The 21,862-nt window shown below is 36.8% G+C and overlaps 1 long non-coding RNA gene across 1 annotated transcript; it reads left to right on the forward strand.

Annotated features, from left to right (window-relative positions):
• The first annotated feature begins 247 nt into the window (after window positions 1-247).
• On the forward strand, window positions 248-21,632 carry LOC131901696 (uncharacterized). Its single transcript, XR_009376841.1, has 3 exons — window positions 248-277; window positions 6,189-6,305; window positions 21,549-21,632. It is a non-coding gene; the product is annotated as an uncharacterized LOC131901696 (long non-coding RNA).
• Window positions 21,633-21,862: the final 230 nt, after the last annotated feature.

Consider the following 21,862-nt stretch of genomic DNA (forward strand, 5'->3'; position numbering starts at 1 on the left):
AAATATTAATATTTCCTACAAAATTTGAGACAATTAGTGACAGATGCTGAGGTATTTATTAGAACATAACATTACAATTACTGAAATAGTTTTGTAACCATAATTAAAATACACATAACTTGAACTGAACTTGCTTCCCTCCCTCTTACAGTCAATCATAGCTGCCCTGATGATCAGTTTAAATGCCAGAATAATCGTTGTATCCCCAAGAGATGGATTTTTGATGGAGCAAATGATTGTGGGAGCAATGAAGATGAGTCCAACCAAACCTGCGCAGGTAAAGGTCTGCACAGACACATGATAAATCACTTCCACATCCGCGTCTGTAACACACAGGTCAGGCTGATAAACTAGCTGAACTCTGTTAGCATTGCCAGTCTGATTACTGCCACAGTCAGGGAATTCAGTGCTTAGTGCCACAAAGGCCAGATTACAAATGGTGTTTTACTAATCCTTGAACATGACTCTGCTTTCCAAATTAATCTGGCACTCCATCTCTCCATGTGGGCTGCCCTGTTGATCAGAATCTCCTTCAAGACTTGTCTATGCTAAACCTTCCTAGGCAACGGAAGCTTTTTATTAGCATCCTGGGATCCTGGCCACCTCACAAGGAAAACTATTTATTTTATCCTGAGAAAATACTTAAAATTTTTATTTCTTCTACTACAGAATACCTTTGTGAATAGTTTTCTGTTCATGGAACATTATTTATGGGAGGCAGAATTTTTTTTCTCCTGAATTAAGTCCCAATACGACTAGGCATATTTATATTTCTATATAATCCATGACTTTGTAATAAATCATTGATCCCCTAGCCAGCCTCTCATTGAATAGAAATATACAGCTGGTGGTACAGCTCACAAAAGAGTGCCAGAAAGGTCATGATTACTACGTAAATGTTGAAAAAGGACACTGGCTAGCAGCAGCCTGGTGCATGGTAAATGATGAAGAAAAGCTAGTGTGTGGTGATACAAGTTGCTATAATTGGTGAAAACTAATTGTTGAAGAATGCTGCAATGCTACACCCTACCAGCCACACAAACCCTCTTTCTCCTTTAGCCATTATACACCTTACTAAATAAATACAAACTATTGTAACAATGTAGACTCATGGACTGAGAGATTTGTTCCTACCCTTGTTTTTGGTATTGACTTTCCCGTGCAGAGGCTTGTCCCTCTGTGCCTTACTTTTTGAATACATTTCTTTTAGCTCAGTTAGACACCGAATTGGCTACAAATTGTTTCCAAAGAGCTTCTTGCTATGTATAAAACAGTAATTATAAAAGCAAAAGCAAAACCATTTTCTACCATGATGTCATGATGTGAGACATCCTATGAACAGACTTTTTCATGGTGAAGCACTTGCTCGCCATCTGTGGATGAGTAATTCTCTTGGGCCTTGATTAAAACCTCTACTCTTTGGAGGAAATGGATTTCTTAAATCCTGTGTGTGTGTTTGTGTGTGTGTGTGTGTGTGTGTGTGTGTGTGTGTGTGTGTGTGATCTTACAAGACTTTCTAAAACAAAAAGACATCACAAGACCATGGGGCCCACTTTGAAGATCTTTCATTTTGTAGATGAAATGTAGCAAACAGAGCTTGCCTAAACCTTTATGAATTCTGTCTGAAAGGCCTTTACTTTTTGGAATAAACTTCACTGCACATCAGATTATCTTGAATTTTATGTGCAGCCTACTTGACTTTGAGAAGGTTACCCTGAATATGACTCTAATTTACAATGAAGAATTTCTGCACGCCAATGCACATACTAATCTTTTAAGATTAAGGTTTAATTTAAAGATTGTGCTTCATTACATCCTGAATGTAAACACAGAAGATTTTTGCCTTAAAATAGAAAGACACTCATTTTATAGTATCATACCTGCCCTGTTTATACTAATTACAAATTTTGCTTGTTTCCACATGACTTATAAAAGAGCATTTGCATTTGGTTAGCTAGTAGTAGTAGTAAAATGGAAATACATCTGTGTAAGAGCAAACAAAGCAATCAGTCCTGTTTAGTGTGATTTCTGTGGTTCTGGATCCCTATAGTACACTCAGAAATAAAACCCAACATATTGAATGCCACTTCGAGTTGTGCCCCTCACTACTAGGTTCAATACACTCGTGTTAGTATACTCATGGCAGCTGGTGTCACTGCAGGATACCCTGAAATGCAAATCAAAAGAATAAGGAGAACATATAAATGTGTCCTTTATCATTACAAAGTTTGAAAGGTGTGGATTAGCTATGATGTGCTTGCATTTTGTTTTACCCAGAGAAATAAACAAGTCACATGGTGTAACACACCTAGACAAAGTAGCACATTCCTCTAAGCACTTTCTGGGACCTGAAATCTAAGTGCATATGTGGAGATGTATCCTAGGTGAAAAGACTCAAAACAGGGATATTTTATCATGATGTCTTCTTCCTCATCTTTATACACAGGGCTGCCTATATACAAATGGGAATCTTCTCCCACCAGAAACTGATTTTCTGTTTTGTTGCTTTAGGATTTTTCCACACCAACCAGTAGGTATTTATGGTGACATTGATTGAATGATCAAAAGTACATAGTACTTTCATTTGTACACAAAGAACAAGTGGACACAAAAATAAATGTCAGGCAGCCATTGTCATGCAGGATACAAAGCCCAAAGTTGAGCCATATTGTGCTTATGCTGCCTAGTTTTATGTTGACTGGACATATATCATGTTGGAAGCAAGAACTTCAATTGGCAAAATGCCTGCACTAGATTGGCCCGTGGGCAATCCTGTTTTGCAAGCTCTTGGGAGATGACTGATATGTCATGGCCCAGTTCACTGTGGGTGATACCACCCCTAGGCATATGCTGGGTATTATAAGAAATTAAGCTAAATGAGACATGGAAAGCAATGTAAGCATTGTTCCTCATTATGCATGGCCTCTGCTTCAGTTACTTCTTCCAGGTTTCTTCCCTGAGTACTTCCTCTTCTTCTTCTTTTTCTCAGTGATGGAGCATGATCTGAGAGCTGTAAGATGAAATAAACTCCTTCCTTCTCATGTGGTTTTTGATCATGGTGTTTCCTCACAGCAATGGAAAATCAGGGCTCAGTAGAAGAGCAAAGTATTGGGAAGAATTCCTGAAGGAGGCAATGTTAAACCCTTGAAAATATCAAAGTCCCCAAGTAATAATAAGATCCATTTACAAAAGAAAATAAATAATCTGATTAAAAACAAGTTTTGGCAACATTATGAGGAGAAGGAACTGCCATATGTTCTTATTGGTTGCATAAGTTAACTTTTTATATTATAAAGTGTATTAGTTAGGGTTTCTATTGCTGCGATGAAACACCATAAACAAAAAGCAAGTTGAGGAGGAAAGGGTTTCTTGGCTTACACTTCCAGATCATAGTCTATCATTGGAGCAGGCCAGAACTAGATCTTGAGCAGGAATGGAATGAAGGGAGGACTTGATGCAGAGGCCATAGAGGAGTGCTGCTTACTGATTTGTTCCACATGGCTTGCTCAACCTGCTTTCTTATAGAACCTTGACCACCATCCTAGGGATGGCACTATGCACAATGGGCTAGGCCCTCCCCATTGATCACTAATTTTAAAAATGCCTTAGAGCTGGATCTCATGGAGGCATTTCCTCAACTAAGGTTTCTTCCTCTCTAATGTCTCTAGCTTATATCATGTTGACACACAAAACCAGCCAGTACTGAAAGGAATTTGTTAAACTCAATAAGATCCAAAATGTATGCATGTTTAACTCTGCAATATCTATTTTCCCACTCTAGTTAATACCTGTGTATAGGAAAACCTGGGGAAAAAGCTCTTCACCTGAGAGCTAGGAATAAAAAAAGGCTCCCAAACAACTCAATTTAAAATGAGTAGGATACTCGATAGATTTGTATATTTTACATCCATAGTTAAAATGATTGAGCTCATACTCAAGTGTCAAAAGGAATGACTTTCAAAATATCTCCTACAAAAAAATTGAAAATATAAACATTATCATTTATAAGAAATATAACCTGAAAAGTAATTCTAAATATCACTTAAAAATTCATGTGTAGTTTTTGAAATATTCCTGTAGGTAAAAAGAAATAAGGAATTAAGTCTGTGAGGGGAAGGTCAACATGTGGGAGAGACAAATGGTCCATAAGATGAGTCTATAATACAGTTTTTAAATAATAGAAAGCAAATTTCTGTACCAAGTATAGAGAAATAAATGGATGTAGCTGTACAACAGAGACAAGCATATATTTGGTAGACCTCTTTGTGTTAGAAATATTTCCATAGGAGCAAAGTGCCAACTAGCAGCTTATAGGGCTGGAGCAGGGGTGGTGTAAATACTAGGAGCCAGTTAGAGCAGGCACCCAGAAGAGTAATAGCATATGCATGTTCACAAAGGAGCAAACACAGCCACATAGAGCAGCTGTTAACCCTCAAAAACCCAGATTCATTTTATCTAATTCTAAGATAATTTCAGAGGCCAAGGTGAATGGTGCTTAGATTTGAAATTCACTTTCCTGTAAGTAATAATAATAATACTATACTTATACCTAGTCAGTCTTAAGCCAACATTTACCCCCAGCAGTGAACTCTAATTGCATTGGAGAATGCTCTTCTCACATCTTCCAACAATTTTGATTAAATCCACATAAGCAGGTATAATTACATTAAAATAACCAATGTGTTAAAATTAGACTTTTTACAAGATAAACTAAAAAGGGCTTTCCCCCTGTCTTATAGTGCTAAAAATAAGACCCAAATGCTTGCACATGGTGTCCAAATGCTGTACCACTAAGGTACATGCCCAGGCCTTGGGTTTTTTTTAATGTAACCGAGGCTAGCCTTGAACTCATCATCTTCCAGCTTCCTCCTCCCAATACTGCAGTTTACAAGGATGTGTTGTCTAAATGGAATGCTTTGATTCAGATGAAACAAAGGGGATGTTCATGACTATTTGGTTTGAACGGTCTCCTCATACACTGCTCATGCTTTTTGTGTTTCATTCTGCTATATAGTAAAAATGATGAGCAGGAACACTTACACTATGAGGGGGAATCTCTGATTCAACTACTAGAAAAATCATTCTGCAAAAGGCACTGATAAGTTCGTTCCTCTTTAGGGCACTACTTACCATAAAATTCGAGTCCTTTGGGGCCATTCATCTAACATCACCTGCAAGCTAATTACACCTGATGCAGAGGAGGACTGAAAAAGAAAACATTGTGTTGTCTTTCAGTGAGTCCCTTGATTTGAAGTGCTAATTCTGTCAGTTTGGTTATGTCCAGAAGCCTGAACTTAGAGACTTATGGAACAAAATATCTTTCTCATCAGAAATCAGTTAAATTTCCCTGGATGAAAAAGAAAATACTTTCACCCATGATTAGAAGGGATAGTGAATTTAAGCATGTTCTAGTCTTAATATCTTTCAATAATTATGTAGAAAATTCTTGAGTCAATGACTACAGCAGTTCCTGCAACTTCACTGCTATAATGAGAGGCACATGCAGGTGCCCCTGCCGTCACAATGGTATGTCACCCACCATTTGAATTAGTCTGAGCAATTTATTCTATTTATTTTCTCTCTAATCAGACCAACCCATTAAGAAAGCTTTACTAGACTCAAGGGAGTGCCTGATAGGAGAGACTGTAATAACAAGAACATAAAGTTAAAGAACAATGGTTTGCATGAATTTAATATATTATGATCATAGCTAAATTGGAATTAAATGGAGATAAATCATCTAATGATGTTTTCATTTAAAAACATGAGAGAATGGAATACAATCGGGAGAGAGGGAAGCAGGGAGGGAAAGGTAAAAAGACTCCAAGGAGAAAAAAGGGAAGAAAGCTAAAGACAATAAGGAAAGGAAAATGGTAGGGAGAAAGAAAAGGAAAACAAGAGCCCTTGTTAAATTCCTCCTAAAACACACAGGGAAAACACTTGGCTGTAACCACTGAAGCAATATGGACAATTACAAGGGGAAATTATTTATCTCCTTCACATCCCAGGCTTCTTCATCAAATAAACCAAAGCCCACACCTTGGCATATGCTTCTTTATCCGTATCTTAAAAAAAAGACACAATTATATAAAATTGACTAAAGCCTTCACTGAGTTTATTTAGCATGTTAGAATTATTGAAAAGGAGGCTGGTAATTGATTCTTTCTTATATAAATTGATCTTTACAGCCAGAACCTGCCAGGCTGACCAGTTTTCTTGTGGAAATGGGCGCTGCATTCCCAGAGCCTGGTTGTGTGACAGAGAGGATGATTGTGGTGACCAGACAGATGAAGTGGCATCCTGTGGTAAGTTGAGAATGGTTGGGCTTCAGCAGACATCGTGCTGGATACAGTGGACTGGTGTGACGTTTCCCTTACACGCTAGCTCTATGTGAGGAGACAAATATGTTACTTTCATTGCAGTTTTTGAACATGTCTTTCAGTGAGTGCTCCTGAATAGATCTTATTCATGAAGTAGTTACAATATCCTCTGCTGAAATAAATAGAATCAGACATCAAAGATAGGTAGCTATTAGAAGGCTAGGTCGACGCTCTTTTGTTCACTGTTAATCTTGGAGCTATTATGAATAAACTTAACAAAACAAAATTGTGTTTTGATTGACATTTGGAGTAAACTACAAGGCTATGTTTCTTGTTAATATGTATAGGACACATTCTGAGAGAAATAAATAATCTAGACTGAGGCCGGGTGGTGGTGGCGCATGCCTTTAGTCCCAGCACTCGGGAGGCAGAGGCAGGCGGATCTCTGTGAGTTCGAGGCCTGCCTGGTCTCCAGGAAAGGCGCAAAGCTACACAGAGAAACCCTGTCTCAAAAAACAAAACAAAAAAACAAACAAACAAAAAATCTAGACTGAGATTAAGTAGTAAATATCAATTGTGAATTTCTGTAGAATCATGGAAGTCTGACTGCCAAAAAAATTTTATTGATGGTATCCCTCTCAGTCACATATCACTAGATTTCCAGTTTTTAAAAAGGTTTGTTTTTGAGAAAGGATTTGTTGTTGACAAAGTTGCAAATGTAATTACTTTGTTTTGTACTCGTGGATCTGTGTGAATTACCGTCCTGGAGGTGAGGAGCACAAAGACTGTAAGTACTAGTAGATGCATACCTTCTCTTTTTAGTTTAAGGAATTTTTTATTCATTTTACATACCAATCACAGATCCCCTTCTCTTCCCTCCTCCAGCCCCTCCTGACTTCCCCCGCAGCCCATCCCCCATTCCCTCCTCCAACAAGACAAGATCTCCAGTGGGGAGTCCACAGTCTCTGGTACATTTAGTAGAGACAGGTCAAGTCCCTCCCCCTCCATCAAGGCTGTGCAAGATGTCCAACCATAGGTAGTGGGCTCCAAAAAGCCAGCTCAAAATGCATAGTTTCTTAATGAATCTTCATGCCAACCTGTAGATGTCCAATTCTTTCTTTACTTCACACCTAGAAGAACTGTGGCAGACCCTTTGGCCACATACTTGAGAACATGAGGCCAATACATACTGGGCTAGCTCTTGAATCCAGGTGTGTTTTAAATTAAAACTGACATTCTAGTTTAGCATTGATTTGGGTCCCAGGCATGAGGTACAAAGAAGCACCGGGTAAAGTCATACTCCCATGGATACCTTGATTAAGGGCACAATCCCTATTATAGACTTTAAACAATGATGTGCTACTATTTTGACATTCCATGCTATAAGAAGCTCTGTATTTGCTTCTTTGGAGCTATTTCTATCCCCATAATAGTGACTGTTGACATGCCAATCTCACTCTCTGAATGGTAAAATCAGGGAGAGATATGAAGAGCTATCATAATATGTAGGATTTCTGCTTTAACAGTGCAATAGACTAAAGTTCATTCACGATCAAGACAGTAAATTTGCTATAAAATTATGAATCTCAAGTTTATTGCCTTCATTTAAATATGTTTACATTTAAATTTAAAAAGTTTTGTTTTCAAATTGGCGTGTAAGTAATAACTGGCCCATAGAATTTCTGAACATATAAAGATCTCTCAGGGGCTTCCTTCTGTTGTCATTTTTAATTCCCGTTGCCATGCCTTGAGTGCCTTTATGGACTGTATCTGCTTTGCAACTGTAAGCCAAAATAAACCTTTTCTTCCATAAAAAAAAAAAATCTGCTCTTACAAGTTGACATAAGACATATAATAATAAAAGCACACTGCGACAATTTAGATGATGAATAAACTTGGTTCTAAGTGTGCAAAAACAATGCAGATTGTCAGGTACATACCTATATGTTAATCGGGTTCCATTTTTCCCTTAGAAGGTATTAAGTGTTCAAACAGTCTTCTCTTTAGAAATGTCTTCTTGTATGTTAATTTCTACACAGTTCCAAATGCATCCTATTTGTTTCTCTGTCATACTATTTTAATTAAAATATAATTGCTTCACTTTCCCTCTTCCCATTCCTCCCTCCAGCACCCCAAGGCCCTTCTCTCCAACTCCTTCAACTCCACATCTACCCTTACTCCCAAATTAACAGTTTCTTTATTCCTGATTATTATTTCTACACACACACACACACACACACACACACACACACACACACGTATATGTATGCCCAAATATATAAATATACCTTACACAGTCTGTTTTTGTTGTTTGTGTGCATGTGGTTTCAGGACTTTCCATTTTGTACTAAATAACCAGTTATAGAACATATTCCTGGGAGAGGCTAACTCTCCCTCTATGGAGTCATAAGTTACAAGTAATTCTTTGTCTAGAAGTATGGTCTTATGAGATTTTCCCTTTTCCATGTTAACATGTATATTGATATTACCATTGTTAAGTCTTACTTATACAGCCATTTCTAGGAGACACTATTTCTCTGAAGATTGCTTGAAACATTCTAACTCTTAAAATCTTCCCCCCTTTCAATGATGTTCCATGAGCAATACATACATACAAGGCCTGTGATATAAATGTATCCTCCCCAGAACTACTTTCTTAGGATATGAGCTGAAATTATATTAAGTCTAGCACTGTGCCTGGGGAAAGTGAAAGGACAAAGTTTCTGCCCTGAGAGGTTAGAACAAAGACCTAGGGGGACCCTCAGTAAGTAGAAAATGCACATCTATCTGATGTGATCAGTTGTGAACTGAAAGGGATAGTCATTGTACCTTACTCATTTTACTATCAAAATGACAGCCATCTTTAGCTCTCAGGCAAGTTTTCATGTTGGTACTTCCAATTTTTAAAATAAAAATTATAAAAATTTGAAATAAGCTATAAAAATAGATTAACTATTAAGTTTTAAAGTTATGCATTTCTCTTCATTTCTTCCTCACTAGAATATCTATGTAACCCAAAGTTTTAAAGTTCCAAATAAAATACAAGCATAGAACATATTATACACATTTATAGAAAGTAACATTACATTGTCATACTAATGTAAAACTGGTTATATCTGGGTATTTCAAAAATCAATGATAAAACCCTATTAATAAAACAAGAAAGGGAATGTGTGGAACACCGAACATTTCAAACAGGTATTTCAAATTGCATGTAACTGCAAAAGTTAATTAGTGTTGTATTTGTTAATGATAAGCTTCATAAATTTATTTCAAATTATTTGTAGATTCAAGAATACATATCAATCATTTATGATTTTCTTCTGTTCAGATAAAGATGTTATTTAATTGTGATATGAAGTAAAGTCTGTAATTATTCTTTTTTTGGAATCTATTGTGACTTATTTCTTCACTAGAGAATAGTAGTTTTATGAAATTCCTTTATGAATACAAGAAATATATGCACTTTTATTTGGTACATATAAATATCTTCTAATGGGTAGGCAGACTGATGAACAGATGAACAGGAATATATTGATCTATCTTATTAATTTTATTTCACATTTTATGCATTCTTATTTGTATTTTGCTATCATAAGGATAACTTTGAAGAAAACTAATTTCTTTGAAATATATTTACTTTTCTATATAAAGAAAAATAATAAAAAATAACCTGGGCTGAGGAGATGGCTGAATGGATAGGATCACTTTCTGGACAAGCATGAAGACCTGAGATAGTATTCCCGCACCTTCAGCCACATATACATGTAATCCCAGAGCTGTGGAGGGTGGAGATAGGAAGATCACTGGGACATGGTGGCTGCCTGCCCAGCTGCAGGCGCGGTGACAAACTCTATTTCAAAGGAGTACAGCAGAGTAATGGAGCAGCACATGTGTATATCTTCTCTGGAATTCAGACATGCACACACAGGTACAGGTACACTGTGTGCATGTGTTCTCTCTCTCTTTCTCTTTCACACACACACACACACACACACACACACACACACACACACACACACTCACTCACACTCATTTACAAAACCTTACTTGTTGTTCTCATGAGGACTGAACAGGAAATACATGCACTTCCAACATCAAATCTAGTATTTAGGGAAACTGTCACACCTCTATTGTAGGCTAGTTAATAGCACTATTCTTTCTTCTGTTCTCTGATTCCATTACTAGGTTAATATCTACACTAATGTTTTTCCCTAAGTCAATTTAAAATGACCTCTTCAAGTGCTTGCCAGGCCCCACTGTGCATGCTAAGTGAAGTGGTACATTCCTTATCCCAGTGCTTGGGAGGAATAGCTGGAAAGATAACTGCCAATTCCAGGTCATCCTGGTCTACATAGTAACTTCCAACCACTGTGGACTCAAGAGAGGCTCTATCTCAAAAAATATAACAAACAATTGAATTAATGAATGCCTTATGTACCTAAGTCTGCCCAATAGTGATCAACACCCAGAGTTTGAACCCTTTCACAAGCATTGATCCATAATATATTTACATAAAATTTTTCAGAATGATTGAGTTGATGGTCTATCTATGAATATTGCAGTGGCGATGTATATCTATCATTTCATACCTCAATTGTCACAGATTGGGTACAGTGCAGGTTTGAAGTTCTAATTGATGTCTATCTTTTGTAATGAAACTTTACAAATAAGGAAAAGTGCTGTGTTCTATAATTGTTCACCCAGTTGTCTTGAGCAAGCCATCATGCATGATGGGGGTTAACACTACTGCCTTCCTGTAGATTGGACCCCTAAAAATATAAGGTTTTATTATTTTTAATTGTGTATGTGTGTACATGTATCCGCATGTGGGTACATGTGAATGCAGGCCCCAAGGAGACTAGAGGCATTGGATTACAGGCATTGGAGCTGGAGTTACAGGCAGGTGTGAGCCACTTGGTGTGATTCTGGCAAAACTCAGTTCCTTCATAAGAAAAGCTTGTGCCCTTAACCACTGAACCACCTCTCCAGCTTCCATGGAACTATTTTTCTTAGCAAACCAGTTTTAATCATTCTCATGCACACTTGTGCGAACTAATTTGCAGCCAGATTTGGATAGTGTGAGGATCCATAATAGCTTGTTGGGAACTTTTATGTTGATTTTCTATGTGAAGGGAAAGTTCTAGAGCTAGAATGGATAAGAGTGAGACCTGTGAAGCCATGTACAAAGCTGAAGATGAAGGTCTAGAAAGTAAGTGTATGAGGCTCAGGGTTCAATCCTTAACACACCTCAACTCAAACAGGAACAGAATACATTTTATAATCATAACTGTGTCTGGGCTCAGTACTGGCACTGTAAAGAAAGCAGTTACCTGTTTTGTGAAGTGAAGAATGGTCTCTTAGATGTGTCATTCACTCCTTCTTCTAAGTACCTTACTCTCACTGGGTCATCCATCCCCTCAGACTTGGGAACACTGCTTCTAGTCTGGCTGTGAACGTCCCTACGTTGGGCTGCCATGTAAATGGTATTTCAAGTATGTGCAGCCGTGCCTGGCTTGCTTGCTTTCCCTGTGTATGGAAAGAAATGGAAACACCTGAACAGAGTAAGAGCAGAATTGTGATCTGAGCTTCCTAATAAACCATAGATCACAGATCCAGGAGTCCCTTCTCACACCCTTTACTCCAAGAAGCCCTTATGTGCTCTGAAGTCCATTTTCTCTAAAAAGGTCCCTATGTGCTCTAAAGTCTCTTTGCTCTAAAAAGCCTCAAATTTTTAGATTAGCAACAATGAAACTCATAACAAAGCATGCTGGGTAATGGATTTCTTCTGCCTACACACAGCTACAATGAATTGTTGCTGTGTTAGGATTAGTATGAGAAAATAATATGACCTAATGTTGTACAACTTATTAATTTTAATTGTTATTTAATTTCAAAGGATGTTATCTCACAATAAAAAAGTTTTCACTCTTTTTCTCTTGGAGAATGTGATATATGCACACACACACACACACACACACGCGCGCGTGTGTGGCTCACCAAAGATGAAAATTTCCAGAAATATAGCCTTACACCACATGACAAAATTAATTTATATGAGATAATCAATCCTCATACATTTTTGCTTTAATATGAATGTATATGAGATAATAATCATTTATCTGTCACATTTTATTGATTTTTTTAAAACTTTACTGAAACTAATTTCTTAGAATTACAAATATGACTATATTGTTTACTGGCTTTAGAGTTGAATTGAGCATGGATTTGTTTTAATACCAATCATTGTTGCTTCCAGGAAGAGGTGCTACTTTCAGATATGATCTCATTCTTTATGATCTCATTCTTTAGGTTTGACAATGTTTATTTCACTGAAATGTTAATAAACAATAATAATAATAACAATAATAATAGTAATAAACGTTGATAGTAGTAGTAATAACAACACATGAACAGGCCCTAAGATTTCAGTTTTCATGTCCCAAGTTTTGATGCATCAATATTCACTCATATGCAGAAGTTGCCATCAACAAAGCTAAGCTTTGCTTACAGTTGGCACACTGATTCACTGCAGTTCTTACATTTCACAGAAAATGTATATGACTTTATACATTCATGTTCTGTTCCATCCATTTACCTAGGACTTCAAATTCTTACATTTATTTCCCCCCAAACTCCTCCAACATAATTGTTCTCCAAGCTTTTCAGGGATTTTGTTTTCCTTAGACGGGCAAAACACCGTTATTAGCATATCTAAGCAGCTCCCATACCACTGTCCTGATACTTTCTTCTTGCATTCAGTCTCAGGCATTTCTTGGTTTTCCTGGGTTTTTTTTGTTTGTTTGTTTTTGTTTTTGTTTGTTTGTTTGTTTGTTTGTTTTTCTGTCTCCTTTACCTCTCTTCAACTCTCCATTTGCTTTGAGAAAGGGAGTGAATTACTTTCTAAAAGCTCACACCCCTTTACTGGAGGAAGTAGATTTGTTTCTTCTGATTTAATACTGTGAAATCTTTCCAAGTCAAATCCAATTCATGAATTGATTTTTGCTATTTTTGCCTTTCTGCTGGGTTTCGTCTGTGAGCTGACTATTGTTCTTCCTGAATCTTAATTAATATATACATGGAGGAAGTATTTTGATATGACTTTTTCCATATTTTTCTCTACCATGGTTTTGGAACTTTCAGTTTTATTGCCGCGACACTTTATCTCTTTTATTTCTTTTTATTCTTCACTGTGTAGATATGCTGATCTCTTTAGCTCGTTCAATTCAATCATTCTCTCTCTCTCTTTTTTTTTTTTTTTTTAGTTTTTCGAGACAGGGTTTCTCTGTGTAGCTTTACACCTTTCCTGGAACTCACTCTGTAGACCAGGCTGGCCTTGAACTCACAAAGATCCGCCTGCCTCTGCCTCCCAGTGCTGGGATTAAAGGCGTGTGCCACCACCGCCCGGCTCTCATTTTTAAAGTTTATTCTTTCAGCATTTATTTCACATATACATTGAAATATTATCCAGCTCCCTATTTTCCTCTTGCCAATCCCCCATATCTTCCTACATGACTCCCTCCCAACTTCAGGTATTATTCTTTATTTAAATGTATCAGACTACAGCATTGTCTATTCATTTGAAGTAGCTCTGCTTGAACTATTATTTCTCAATATGAAAAAAGAGGGGTGGAAACTAAGAGCAAATGGTTTAGGCATAGATGGGGATAGGAAGTGAATTAACTAAAACTGAGAAGGTGGGAAAAAGCCTTAAATGTATGAAAAAGCTACTTTCAAAATATAATCCAACCTTTCAATATACTAAAATCTAATTTAGCTCATTCTTTCAACTTGTATTTTCAAAAGTTTATTTTTATTTTTAAATATCCTAATTGTTTTCTTTTCATGTTACCCTTTTTTTTCTTTGGGGGGGTGGTTGGAGTTTTGATTTTTCGAGACAGGGTTTCTCTGTATAGCTTTGAAGCCTGTCCTGGAACTTACTCTGTAGACCAGGCTGGCCTTGAACTCAAAGAGATCCCCCTACCTCTGCTTCTCAAGGGCTGGGATTAAAGGCGTGTGCCACCACCTCCCCGGCTGCCTTTATTTCTTAGAGTATTTATTTTTATCTTAACCATTTAAATAAATACGATCTGAATTTCTTATATTATTTATCTGATTTCAATTAGTAATCTTTACAAACATAGTTAATGTTTAAAGATCTGTTTTTTGTTAAGTCTGTTGAACTTTACTGACCAAAATGTTCGTTACCTTTTCTATACTTTTATAAAAGTTATTGTTTTTGAATTTTGAATTTTGAGAACATGTATAGTTTGGTATTATTTTTGCACCTTTGTGGTGTTCCTATGTGGCTGTGTATAGCCTTATATTCTGTGAGCTCTCTGATACATTTTATTAAAATTTTATTAAAAGCCTTAGATTAACTTTTACCTAATTTTTTCACATGGGAATTTTTTTCAAGTTGTAAAGTAGGATTGTGAAATAATTAGATGGTTATTAATTTCCTGGAGAGACCTTTTTATTTCTTCACTCACAGTCTAGTTTTCTAAGCTGACATTGTTTACGCTAGGGGGCAATACTAATAATAAGCTAGGGTTACACCTTCAACATACTAGGTTCTTGCTGTTATCCACATTTTTTTTTTTTTTTTTTTTTTTTGGTTTTTCGAGACAGGGTTTCTCTGTGTAGCTTTGCGCCTTTCCAGGAACTCACTTGGTAGCCCAGGCTGGCCTCAAACTCACGGAGATCCGCCTGGCTCTGCCTCCCGAGTGCTGGGATTAAAGGCATGCACCACCACCGCTCGGCCGTTATCCACATCTTAAGCGGAATTAAAGTATTGTGTCCTATTCTATATTGACATTGATATTCAAACTTCTCCATTTATAGACAAAATATAATTTCATATGTGCAAGCATCAAACAAATACACAGTTCACTCATTAATTGTTGAGCACCCTTTCCACTCTCTTCTACGTTTTACACTTTAGGAAACACATTAAAGTATCTGCTATTTATTTATTTTGTGGCTGTTCTACTGCTAGAATAACTTACTGTTTTTCCTGAACTTTTGTTCGTTTTGTCTTTTACACACTCCCATGTACCTTCTTTTACTTCTAGGGTTCTGCCTTGTAAACACTGATTACTCTCTAAAGCCTATTCCACCACATGTAGAATTTCCCGCCCCCCGTTGAAATTCTTTCACTTTCTCCAAGTATTTATGTACTTTCACTTTAGTTTCTTCTGAGATCTGAGTCTTGTTTGATCTAGAATGTTACAATGCCTTCCCTCCTGTTGACCTGTTTTAACATGAATATTTCACTCACATTACCTTTATGTCACTTCTTTCAGAAGAATGTTAAAACTACCCAAAGTGACTCAAAGTTTCTGTGTTTCGCAGGAACACAGATTGTCCTTAGCTTTTGATAGGCACATTCTGACAACTGTATTCTGATTTGAAAACACTGTAACCCAGAAGTGCATGTCGTATGCTCGGCCTGCAGATCAACCAGAACGTAGAGTAGGGCACCTGAAATGCACTCAGGACTCCTGTTAGCCTACAGCTGAACAAAATCATCTGAAGTTCACCTTCTAATGAACCGCTTTGTATCTCATATAACTTCTTAAATACTTGTATCTGAAAAGCCCTCTGGCAGCCCAAAGGCAGTGTCTGCTGCTTCCCCTGCAGACTGTCACTGCCTAGCACTGTTTGGACTGAATGAGAATGCTTCTGAACCTGGTATAATACTGAAGTGTCCCAGTCTAGCATATCATCTGCACCACCTTTATGCTACCAATTATTTGATAATTTTGAAGTCATGTGTTTAATCACTTTCCAAATATTTTTCCAACTAGATTTCCTGCAGCTTTTGTTTCCTGTGCCTAGGGTATTCATTCATTGATTCATTCATTGATTCATTCATTCATTCTTCACAATCTATGTCTATAACCCAGAACTCTATATGTAATAAAGCTCTAAATAAAAATCTTGAATAAATGGACTTTTGCAGTATTTCCTGTTTACTGTACACATTAATAATCTTGGGTCAGAGACATTAAGTAAGTACATAAGGCCACCCATTAATTACTCATAAGGCCAGGATCTCAATCCAGGATTATCTTTGTACAAAACTTGTAGTGTTTATGAAAAGAGTTACACTTATGCCCTTATCACTCCCACTACCCAAAAAAGGAAGAAAGATAGAAAATAAAAAGAAAAGTAATAGGAAACATAAAATATTGCACTACACTTACACTACAATGTGTTTATATCATTGGATATTTTAAAATCTGACCTATGGAATAAATCAAATTAAAAATGTATCATGTGGTAACTATGTTAGCTCTAAATATTTAAATATGTGTATAACTTTAAAATGTATCTATTATGTCTGTCTTCTAGAAAACTGAATTTCACATATGTATTAACTATTCTCATTTTATTTAAGTCATTTATTTAATCTACATTAAACAGTACCAAATAGCAATTGGCCTCTAAGTAAAAAGCAGTTCATGCTACAAAGTACAAAGGCCACCCATGTAACAACTGCTCTGCATCACCAAATCATTTTATAGACATCACAAATACATAGCTAACCGGAGCAATCTAACGAAGAGGAATACTGAGATAACAAGACTGATGTCAAAGTGAAGTAAAAGCAATAAAAATAAGTTATCTGTTTGATTTGAGTCCTGGTCCTTGGGAGCCACAGTTAGCAGCGATAGCTGAAAAGTGTCTTCGGTAGTTACAATCCAACATGAGTAACTTTCAGAAGCACCATTTCACTTTTCGTACCAACAGATAATTATATACATTATAGCAGGTAAAACTCAGATTTCAAACAAAAGACAGAATGAAGAATGTTAATATTTGATCTTGCCCAAATCTTCCTCTGCTGTGGTATCATTAAACATTCTTGGTAATGATTGTGGCAGTATAATGAAAAACTAAAGTGTTTTGATGTCATTTCACATTAATTCCAAATTTCCTCTGCCCTTGCTGCTCTTCTGAAGTATCCTAAGGTGAGGTGTATTATTTAAGTCTCAGGATTCAGAAATGACAATTTTAGCCCTCTAGTTGCCAAATTAACAGTAAAGGTGGAACAATTGCAGTCTCCTTAACTTAAGGCATTACTTTTCTAAACCTGGATTCCTGTGATATTATTACTTTATCATCTAATTTCACACGAATATCTGTGTACTCCCACAGGCTTGGTCATAAAGGTCTGCTCCATCATTTAGACTATGGGCTACAGGATTTTGAGACTTCAACAAAAATTACTTCGCTGGTTTTTTTTAGAGGGAAGGAAGGAAGGAGATACCTAGGTAAGAGGCAGAAAATAAACAAAACCGCATCTGAAAATGATGTCCTTGGGAACCACTCCTAAACTGTATGCACTAGACAAATAGAAGCTCACTGAAAGAGAAATTGTAGCTGTTTTTCAGAATGGCATTCATATAACACGCTAGTAAAATTTAAGAAAAAGATAAAGTATACAAATTGAGCAAACTACCTGGAACAATAAAAAAAAAATTAGCAGCCCATTGATCCATAAACTGTTTTACATAGTTAAAGTAGTCATCAAGATAAAATACAGTTTTCTTTTCCTCACTGTAATTGGAACAGGATAAAATGTGAGTCATTTTGGTTTGTACTTTCTGTCTTTTACAGAATTAATCATTCAATGTTTCTAAATGTCCTACAATTTGCATTAAAAGATTTAAAGTCAAAGTATATTTATATGAAGTCAAGAAAGCCATGTTTATTTATTTGTCAAAAATAAAAATTCATAACAATATTTTAATAAAATGTAATACAAAAGTGAACTAGAATATTTAGATACTAATTTCAAGTGTTAAAACTAATATGAAAGAGGGAAATATTAAATTCAAGAAGCTTTAGCTGTAATTCGTGTTTTAGGGTAAGGTGTGTACTGTAAAATGACACCATTTCTGTCTCTGTTGGGCACTAGTGGTAAGATAGAAAGAAATTAAGGATATGTGTTTTTCTACCCTCTGCCAAATGAAAGCCACTATATTTCATTTATTCCTCCTAAAATGGACTCAACACTAGACACATATCTCTCTCTCATTGAGCATGCACATGTGGGTAGAAGTTAAAATAATTTTAAGATTTAACATGGTAGTTCTTCCACTTATGATAGCCTCTATGTTCTGTGATGTAGGAATGATATGAGGAAGTTAAAATAATTTTAAGATTTAACATGGTACTTCTTCCACTTATGCTAGCCTCTATGTTCTGTGATATAGGAATGACATCAGGATTTGCTTATGTGTCAAACTTTTTAAGTTTTACTGCTTACTAGCCTTCAGGATGCTGTATTTACATCACGAAGTCAAGAAAGGCACATTTATTATACTTAATTCTTTTTCAAACATAAAAATGCATAAAAATATTCTAGCAAAACACATAAACAAAGGTGAACTCGATGATTTAGATACTCATTTCAAGTGTTAAATTAATGTTAATATGAAAGTAGGAAAGGGAAACACACTGTAGTCACAGCCCTCAGGGGGCTGGGCAGAGGGATCATGAATTTGAGGCCATCATGAAACAATATACATATTGTGTGTGTGTTCATGTTATGTGCTATGTGAGCAGAAGGTGTATGGATTTTCTAAGAAACTGAAGGTTGATTCAATTTTAGATTTATTCATTTATTTCTCAATTTTTTGAGGCAAGGTCTTCCCTCCCATCCTTGGCTGGCTTTGACTTCCTGATTCCCCTACCACAACATTTAAGTATTTGGGCTGTTGGCCTATGTCAGCAGGTCTGACTTCCAGAGTTAGCTTTGAATCATATTTACCTCCTTTTTTTTTCTGCTGAAATATCTTTTTCACCATATTCTTTGAATCATATTCATGTCCGTGTGTTTCTGGTTTTATGACAAGCATTCTCTCTCTCTCTCTCTCTCTCTCTCTCTCTCTCTCTCTCTCTCTCTCTCTCCCTCCCTCCCTCCCTCCCTCCCTCCCTCTCTCTCTCTCTCTCTCTCTCTCTCTTTCTCTCCCCCCCCCGTTTCTCTCGTTGAGCATGCACATGTGGGTACTTTTGTGGTGACAAATGTGTACATGTATGTATGTATGAAGTGAGTGCGGTCTCTCTCTCTCTCTCTCTCTCTCTCTCTCTCTCTCTCTCTGTCTCTCTCTCTCTCTTTCTCTCCCCCCCCCCCCGTTTCTCTCGTTGAGCATGCACATGTGGGTACTTTTGTGGTGACAAATGTGTACATGTATGTATGTATGAAGTGAGTGCGGTCTCTCTCTCTCTCTCTCTCTCTCTCTCTCTCTCTCTCTCTCTGTCTCTCTGTCTCTCTTTCTCTCCCCCCCCATTTCTCTCGTTGAGCATGCACATGTGGGTACTTTTGTGGTGACAAATGTGTACATGTATGTATGTATGAAGTGAGTGCGGTCTCTCTCTCTCTCTCTCTCTCTCTCTCTCTCTCTCTCTGTGTGTGTGTGTGTGTGTGTGTGTGTGTGTGTGTGTGCGTTTAACTAAAGTCAACTTAGATCTTCATTTTTTGGAGACAGGTTCCTCACAGTTCTGGAATTCAACAAATAGATGAGGCCAGCTGACCAGCAAGCCCAGGAAACTTCTAATCTTAGTCTCACTTAGGGCTGGGATGACAAAAATTCCTTTATGCTAGGATTTCTATGTGTGAGCCCCAGGAAGCATCCTGTTCCTGCCTTAGCCAATGATGGAATTATAAAAGAAATTGGGAACCAAATACTAAAATAATGGAAATATTTGAGAACTCATGTCTGGTAAAAATCAGAAGTGTATTCATTTGCGTATGGAAGCAATTTGTAATATAAAGAAAATAAAATACCAATTTGAATACGTTAAGGATAAAAATTGAAATGATATAGAAAATTACTACTAAAATATGTTGGAACCAGCTTTAAGGAAGAGAATTCCAATGTTGGGAGACATTGGTGATCATGGGCACATTGGACTTTTCTGAGCCATAGATACCTTAGGGCCAAAGTAATTGCGATTATCAGTGATTCTCAACTTTTAGAGCTGATAAATATAGTAGGTTTGCTTGTTTTTATAATTTTTCTCCAAATTAAGCAGTACTCAAAATTTCAAACTCAAAATTACAAGTAGATAGGTAGGTAATTACTAGATATATAAACATTTAGCTAGATAAAAATAAAATAAAATAAAACGGTTTTGCCACCCTAAGTGTAACATGCTCAACCACCATTTATTTTAGACATCTCTTTAAAAGTCCACAGAAAACTGATAACATTTGTAGTTTTTCTCTGTCAAATATTCTAAGACTCTAAGTAAGCTGTTTTAAAGAGAAAACATTAATATGACTCTACTCAAGTTTTCTTGAGATAACAGGCCTAATTTTGAGAAATCCACCAATCTTTAGGTGAATAATTTCCACCATCTATAAACAGGTACAGTACTGTTTTTCCCTGCAAAACACTCAGTTCAAATTTTTGTCTGTACTCCTCAGTACATTAATCTTTCTCTGGTTACTATTTTTTTAATTTTCATTATTATCCATTCTTATTATGTTAGTACTAACTTCTGGAATTACTGGAATGTTAAAATGGCTAATTGTATTTTATATTTCATTTGCCTTTTATCATTATTACTATTTATTATTATTATGTAAGGGATAAGAAAGGAGATCTTTTGATTTAAATGGTTTTAATTTAACATTTAACGGATTTAGCTTCATTTTAAAAACCTGAATTATTTTTCAGGGGTTTTGGTCACCTTGTTAGACTAGAATTGATAGTGTCAAAGTCTTTGTAAACATATGGTAGCAACTGCACTGACTTCATTAGTTGATAAATTAATTTCACCTTACACTGTTGGCATCCCTCAGAGGTCAGTGCTACCCTTGACAGCCCTGTGTGGCTCTGTGTATTCAGAAAAGCCCAGCACGCTGGATATACAGAAGCAATATTTTGTGGCAGCACAGCAGAGCCCTGGTTGCTATCATTCACCAAGACAAGGTTGGCCCTGAACATGTCTTTCAGAAACTATGAGAAATCCTAATGGCACTTCATCTGATGATTCTCCTAGGCTTGTGGTGGCTGGCTGTCCCTCCTTTCAGACACTGAAGTGTGGTCACCTCATGTCTTTAAGAACTTGCAATCACTGTGTTTGTTCTTCTCCTGTCTGCTCTGCCTTTGTAGAGGACAAGAGTTCCGATCACAGTAGTAAAATGGATACAAATCAAACCAAGCACAGTCCATAAAACATTTCTCAGTGGCTCTCTTATATCCTTCACAGAATTCCCGACGTGCGAGCCGCTAACTCAGTTCGTATGCAAGAGTGGAAGATGCATCAGCAGCAAATGGCACTGTGACACTGGCAAGTACCAAGCGCTCACTGCCCAGCACTGACCAGATCGGAGCCCAGCTCTCTGGGCTGCCTGGCTTCCTCCAAAGGGAGTTTGCAAGCAAAGCTTGCAGACCCCAGCAAAGTGGCTAAGAAAAGTGGTGAGCGGGCAGCTGGCACATCACTGGGGATCAGTGTTAGGGATAATGGAGCATGATATTTGTCCCATGGGGCTTGAACAGTGCTTCATTTTCAGATATTAGTTT

The sequence above is a fragment of the Peromyscus eremicus genome, unplaced genomic scaffold (assembly GCF_949786415.1).
Source record: "Peromyscus eremicus unplaced genomic scaffold, PerEre_H2_v1 PerEre#2#unplaced_220, whole genome shotgun sequence".
NCBI classification, from domain to species: domain Eukaryota; kingdom Metazoa; phylum Chordata; class Mammalia; order Rodentia; family Cricetidae; genus Peromyscus; species Peromyscus eremicus.